Here is a 7,975-nt window from a genome sequence, read left to right on the forward strand (position 1 = left end):
CCGATGGTCGACGTCGGGTGATGGTGGCGTGCGGGTTTTCGCGATCTGTGGGTGTAGATCTAGGTTTGCGTTGTGGCGGGTTTCGAGAGCAAGTCTTGGTCTGGCTTGTCGAAGCTTGCTACTCCCGCAGACTGTCTTCTAGGGCTGCCCCAACGATGATGCTGGCTCGCCCTAATGATTCGCGTCCCCGTCCGAGGTTGGATATGGCACTTTGCCTGGGTTCCTTGGCACATGGATCGACTCTGGTGTTTGTCTGTCCTGGTTGTGGCTGTGCTACGACATGGTAGTCCTCCCTTGCATAGTTCGTGGTCAAGCCTGTGTTCGGCACCTGATGTCCTGGCGGCAGTGGTGTGTTGGTATTGGATGTCGGGGCGGCACCCATGGATAGTGAGGCGAGCAGCGCTGCAAATAGGTGTGGCGATGTGCTTTAGATGGTGAGTCGCAAAGTGGCGGGTGAACTTGTGAAAGTCGTCCCCAATGATGGAGGTCAAGCCCTGATCCGAATCTGGAGTACCCGGTCCGCAGGTGTGGGGTCCTCATTGCGGTGCGTCTGTGATATGTTTTCCATGATGCGGCTGGTAGAGGAGGTCGAGCAAAAGCTTTGCGCCTTAGGCCATCGGCGATGATGCATGTGGGTGGCCCTCTCCTCTTGGGATGCCGCATTGACCCTCTCCCGACCTTCCGACACTCAGGGTGAAAATCTTTGTCCGCTTCGGCAGATATGACGGTGACGATGCTTAGCATTGTGCCCCTATTGGGGCGTCGCCGATGAGTGTGGAGGTCCCTCAGAGCGTGACGGCGTGTCTTCTGTGCTTCTTCTATATGACGCGCTTGCCGCATTTAGTTTTATGCGTGTTTGGTTTTAGCTTTCTCAGTTTGTTTTGGCGTGTCTTTCATTTGATCAACTTATGGGAATTTCCTTAGCATCTTGCACCATTTACACATATATTTTTATTAGTATAAATCACGCGCGAAAGCCCTGTTCCAAGCATAACAGATGGAGAGGCACTGATGCACACAAAATGGAGGGCTCAACAACTATGGTCCCAAATGTCCGTTTGGTACAGTACTCTACGGCATGGTCGTCTGATTTGTCGATGCTTGTCTCCGAAGCAAATCAGTACAGTACCAGAATATTTCCCTTCATTTGAATAAAACGCCGTGTGTTGATCGTTGCAGCAGGAGATGAAGCAGGGACAGGCCAAGTCACCCGACGACACCTACATTTCATCGTCTCCCGAGCGTCACATCACGGAAGCTGTTCTGCAAGCTCATGCAACCAATCGGTGTCGAATCAGCGCGCGGCTGGCAGGTGGGCCTGCCACATTATCGCATATATAATCCGAATTCCCCTACAAAAATATAATAATCGGAATCATCCCTGATCCGGTGGCGAATCACGTCCGGGCACCGGCAGGGGAAACAAGAATCGTGCGTGCAGAGCGAAAAAAAAACAATTTCGACCAGGCCTTCCCTACCGCACCGCCGACCTGCCACGTGTCGCGCGGGCCGGGTCGGGCGGGAGGGCATTACGGGCAAATGCGCCCGCGCGCATTGAATCCGAAATAAATACGCCCCGGGGGATCAATGGCCGGGTTTGGAAGGAAATACTGCTACTAGTCCAGTTTTTCCCTCATCGCCGCCTCCTCCCCATCATCAGTGACACAATAGCGCGTCGTCTCCCCGCCGGCGCCGCCCTCCCGTGTTTGTGTGTGTGTGTGTCTCTGACTCTCTCTCCATCGCGTGGCGTCTGCCCCGGACGAGACGGCGGCAGGTCGGTGTCGTGGGGGACGAGCACGAGCCTGCCTGCGCCGACCACGGGTCTCCGGCCCCTGCCTGCCCCTTGTTTGATTCCGAGACAGGCCGAGGGAACCAGGGAGGAAGAACGAGGGGGCGGCGGCGTGCGGAGAGGGAGGGGCGTGTGTGTTGCAAGATTGGTTCGTGTTTTTTGCCCACGGACGAGAGATAATCCACGCCTCCTTCGTCCTCTCGCTTCGTCACAATCTGGTGAGTTCTCCTCTCCTCGTCTGTGATTTCAATCAGTCGCGTGGTTCCGCCGCTGCCGTTTCTTTCTTCCGCTCCATTTTTCGTAGCAATTTAGCCACGACCTGTTTCCTCCGTTGATTATGGCAGTAGCAAAGATCATCTTGGCCTCGAAAAACTTAACATAGGTTTCTCACTCTCGAATTCGTCAGTTGCTTAATAATACTACAAATTGCTTTTTCTTTGTCCTGGCGTGGTACGAGAGGTCATCTTGCTTGTTTGAAAAAAATTGTGCGCACGAGGAGGGCGGAAGAAATCCGGCCTTCGGGTCAAGGAAAAATCCAGAAACAGCACAGCGCTCCTTGTACTTTTGCTCCAGTAGCTTATTACTGTAGTTTGTTTGCTGACGCACCCAATGCTAATTTTTTCCTGCTAAATCACGTGGTTTGTTTTTGATGCCTCGCTAATTCAGCATGAGATGTCATCCAGTATATACTAGAGATCGCGACGTTCCTAAGCTTGTGCCGCAAAAGTCTCGGTGGCAAATCAACCACACGCCATTGCCTACCGGAGCAAAACTCTCGCCAAAATCACCAGCCGTAAGTGAGTGAGTGACCAGCATCAGGATTCAGGAACGCAGCACTCAGCCCCGTCGCGTCGTGATTAATTTGGCGGGCTTTGAATGCGCTCGTAAATGGCTGCTAGGGCGTGAGATAGACCTTTTTTCTTTGAGCACACACACGCGCATAATAGTACACACATATGCAGCAGCACACACACCAGCACACACACGCGTAGCACACACATATGTAGCAGCACACACACACACACGCACACACGGACGCAGCAGCACACACACGGATGCAGCAGCACACACACACAGCACGCACACACACACAAACACGCAGCAGCGCACCCACACGGACGCAGCAGTGCGCGTGCGCACACAATCATATCATATAAGGGGTAAAATGGTCTTTTTAGGTGTCATTTAGGTCTAAATGGGACGAAAGTGTTATAAAGGACATAAAATTTAGACTCGTTGTTACATAGGAAAGAAATTATTTGCCGATGTTAAATAGGGCATAAAATTTAAGCACGATGTTAAATAAGGAATTCTCTCTTTTTCTTTTGCGAGTGCACGATTGGTCCTCCTCGCATTCTGCGTACTGTCCACCACGTCTACCAGGCACCACGCACGCACGCACACGGGCCGGGCCGGTGGGCCACGGCGCGCACCGACCTTTGTCTCCTGCCGTAGAGCGCGAGCTACTGGTACGCATTGCTTGTCGACTAGTACGAGTATTGGCTACGCTGTTGTTGACCTGGGCGGCTGCACTGTACTGCTGCTGCTCGCGCGCGCGTGGCCCGCATGCCAGCCGCGGCGCCACCGGTCACGGCCCACCTGCCAGCCGCGCCGGGTGATGTGATGTTACCACTCACTCGCTTACCATCATCATCACGAGAGATTAACGTGAGGGTGGGACCCGTGAACTGTACTGTCCGTAGAGTTACTGTACGTGGACTCGTACGCATACGTATAGGGCTGGGGAGTAGAGGTACTTTTTTGTTGTCGAGACAAGAGCGGGAGTACTCGAACAGTGAAAGTGTGAAACCAGGGCTGGCTAACGGGCGGCAGCGGTGTGCGTACGCGTGACTGTTTGTAAGCCAAAGCCGTTGCAGCCTTGCAGGGTGCAGTACACTGGCGCCACCTCACAGTAAATTTCTGAAAGTGCCGCTAGAGGTACCAAACACTTGCACCTTCTTTTTTGAAATGCTTTGCACTTGCAGCCTGTTTGGCAAACACTTGGACAAGGGAATAAGAGTCTGCATAAGGGTGTTTATGAAGTGATTAGGCATGGGAAGTAGATTTTTACTCTCATTCCCTTATTTGGCGTATGATGGAAATTGACGTGGGATAGAACTCTGCTCACGAATTAACAGGATACCCTGGGAAGAAATCGGTGGGAATTGTGTTCCTTAACTCCCAGTCCTCTTCCCACTTAAACTCACATTCCCTCTAATTAAACAGTGAATTTTTAATCTCCTTACCCTTCAACTCCCATTCTCTATTTTTAATTTTCCTGAACCAAACACGCCGTTGGTTCTCGCAGTTCCGGTTTTGTGTGTGTCTTTTCCTTTGTTATTATTTCACCGCACCCTGCAAATAACACAACCATGACTAGTCCAACTCTGAATTGTCATAACCAACGGCGACAGATAATTTCCTTCATCAGTCGCACTCGGCGTGTGTGGCACCTACGCACTCACCAGCAACTACACGTCGATTACAAGTGGAAAATTAGTACTAGTACAACCTTGCAGCAACTCACCGTCCATGATTACGACCGACCCACCGTCGAGTCCTCTGCCACAAGTTTATATTATCACCGCTGTAAGATTAAGATTAAGGTTGCTGTAAGACTAAGATTAAGGTTTTTTTGGGGGCCACGCATGCCGTAAGATTCTACCACCAACAGCAATCGACGCGTCGTGAAGAAAGAAGCCATTCATCGAACCTGACAATCACAGAATATACAGATGATAGTATTAATAATAGTATATATACCTTTAATAGCAGTGGTACCATCGGCATTGCTGGTGGACGGACGTATTTGGTTCGTCAGAATCTATTCCCCGCGGCCCAATTGCTGATAACCAAATACCTTAATCCGACGCGATTTGACGTTGGCGCGGCGCATCATGAGAATCCTACCCCCCGCATGTGCAGCGGCATCATACCGTCAACCGGGGAGGGAGGTGGCTGAGGCGTCATTAGGCTAAGTGGCACGTAGTAGCACTATATAATTAGCTGCCATTGGTACATGAATATATAATACATGGATTAACTAGAGCAACATCTCTGCCGTTACACAGAATTGGCCTTGGTTTTATCCGTTTCCCTCACCTTGGATGCGAAGGTGAAGCAGAAAATTTTAGCCTGCAGTGGTTCTGCGGGTGCACGTGAGCCCTGAAGCTCTTCTGGGGAATAAACAGTGCCGATTAGTCCTTTAGCCTGAACGCGTAGCGCATCTTTTTTGTACCATTTGGGGCATTTTTTATGCGCAATTTTCACCCAAATCCCTGCGTGTTTGCATATTTCGGTAGGTGACCCTTTTGAGCCTGAACTCTGAATATGAAATTACTGCCAGGGCCTGGCACAAGTTCATTCAAGGAAAGGCAATTAGGCATGTCTGTGCTGGGTGCTCTTGACTTCCTTTTGTGTTGTGTTGTCATATGTTTTCTGGCCCAGCATGTAGTACGACCACCATGTCTCAAAAAAGGCATGAAATTCCCGCTGAGAAAAAGATAGCCACGTGAGATCGATCACCTACTACTCCTGCCACTGAACCAGCGGCGGTGGACACAAAGATGTTTGGGGCTGTACTAACTCCTAAGGTCTCCTTTGGTTTAGAGGAATTTCATAGGAGTTCTAGAGGATAGAATTCTTATAGGTTTTTTCCTTTAGAGCCCTTTGGTTCATAGGAATGGATTTCTATTCCTACATAGGATTGGTTCCTATCCTCCACATTTCATAGGAAAATAAAAATGAGCCTAGAATCAATGGAAAAATTCTTTTGGTGTCAACCAAATGACATCTTGCTTCCTAATCCTATTCATAGGATTTAAGATACATGTCATCTCATTTCCTACAAGATTCCTATTCCTACGATAATTCTATCCTATGAAGTAAAAGAGGCCTAAGTGGTAGGAATCATTGCTGCTAAAGCCGGGAGCTTAGTGCGACAGCACAGTAGAGCTCTGCAATGTGCTGTTAAATGTGTGTGATCGACATCCTCCAGCCCTTTTTCTGTGCTTGCAACCGGTGCCCATCAGGAATGTGTCACTCGAGACGCACATGCCACGTTTTCTTGTCAGGTTTGCATATGGAATTACTGGTGCTAGTAGCAGTGGAGACACTAACGACGACGGCGGGCGATTAGCCGGGGAAATTGGGATTAACATTGGATCCGTGCTTGATTTGCAGATGTAGTAACATTGGAGGGAGTAAACATTGCTAGCATAGGACATTGTCGGGCTGTTTTGTTTTTGTAAAGAAGTACTGAAACATCGAAGCAAATAAATTATTAGGGTTTAAAGGGCGCCGAGAGGTGTCGCGGGACGGACTCTGCCCCTCGGGGTCCTCTAGAGTTGCTCTAGATTTTCATCGGGGTCTCGTCCATTGTTGTGTCGAGCCATTTTTCTATTAGAACGGCACAGTTCCAAATGCGCGAAAAATAGCACCCCATAATGGGGAGTAATTTACCCTCGATTCCTACCGAAACCGGATAGATTTTTCCGAAAATTCAGGCCTCCTTTGATTTGAAGGAATTTCATAGGAATTCTAGATGATAGGATTCTTATATGATTTTTTCCTTTAGAGCCCTTTGGTTCATAGGAATGGATTCCTATTCCTACATAGGATTGGTTCCTATCCTTCACATTTCATAGGAAAATAAAAATGAGCCTAGACTCAATGGAAAAAATCCTTTGGTGTCAACCAAATGACATCTTGTTTCCTATTCCTATTCATAGGATTTGAGATACATGTCATCTCATTTCCTACAAGATTCCTATTCCTACGATAATCCTATCCTATGAACCAAAAGAGGCCTCAGTGGGGAATTGTTGCCATGTGTATTCAAGTTCCACGCGTACTAGTTTATGACCCTTGTTTTTGGGAGGCCAGCGCCCTCCTCCCTCCCACGATGAGTGCACCAAACAACACCTGCTCATAACTGTGGCACTTGCAAGGCTCCAAGGGCAAGGCCATTGCTGTCAGCCAAAAGCCGTGCCCTTTATTAGGTTTCGCTGCCGCCATGGAGCCCCGGAAGCCCTCATCATGTAGTCTGCGTCCGTGCCCCTTGTTTCGCGTATGTAGGAGCGCCGTTGCTGTTAAGGAATTTATTAAAGATTACTGTATGTATGTGCGTGGGGGATTAGATTAGACCAGATTATGGCGACGATTGCATTCACATCGCATGTCGACGCCGACGCCGCTCACTGTCGCTGATGACGGAGCGCACGCACCTAAAATAGTAAAGAGTAAATAGTGTGGATGGAGCCCGTCCCGGTCGACCGGGAGCCGAGGGCGGTCCGGCTCGCGCCGGTGCGTGTGGTTTGCGTGCCTTGGCCGGCTCGCGCTGGTGGCGACTCGGCGATGGAGATCACTTGGATTTGAGAGGGAGATGGCGCTGCGACTTGTCGTCCACGGCCATGCCAAGAAGGCGCCGCGACATCCATGTCGAATCATTTCCAAGCGTTTTGGGCGCAACCGTGTGCGTGTTCGGTCTTGTCGCCGCGACTGTTGGTGCCACTCTCGGCGGGTGTTTGGTTCCATTGCCAACGTTCGGCGCGCCGTGCACCTTTTTTTTCTTCTTCCAGTTGTGTTGTTTTGGCGCCATTTGTTTGGGCCGCAGCAGGTCCAGCCCGTCTGCCGCTGCTGTCTCGTGGCGAGCGGTACGGTGGTAGCGAGGGGCGGCTTTTGGGTTTTTGACACGAGCGCGGCCGGCACGGCTGCGCGAGGCTCACGCGCCTGCTTCGCTTTGGCCAGGCGTGTCGGCACGTGTGCGCGCGTGTGGGGCTCCCCCCTCCGCCTCCGGTGAGTTCAACGGTTCAATGCGCGCTGACGAGGAGCGTGCCCGTACGCGTACCCGGGAGATGACGGAGACAAGAGGAGAGCGCCCGCCTGCCCCAGTTTTTTTCTCTATCGATGACATCCAGCACCTATTTATCAGTTCCTAGATTTTTTTTTTTGAACTTTATCAGTTCCTAGATTTGGTTTGTCAGGATTAACTACTAGTGGCCTCTTCTTTTGCACGAATCAATTTTTACCCTTGAGTAAATTTCTTTTCTTCTGGCTGGAAGATGAATTCTTACCGTCAAAGCTAGAAAAAAACGACTGTTTGTGCCTACCTCTACCGCATGGTGTCATCGGTAGGAGCACTGCGGCACAGTGATACGCGTCGGCATGCACGCTCCGCTTTTACTT

Source organism: Triticum dicoccoides, chromosome 3A (genome assembly GCF_002162155.2).
Source record: "Triticum dicoccoides isolate Atlit2015 ecotype Zavitan chromosome 3A, WEW_v2.0, whole genome shotgun sequence".
NCBI classification, from domain to species: Eukaryota; Viridiplantae; Streptophyta; class Magnoliopsida; order Poales; family Poaceae; genus Triticum; species Triticum dicoccoides.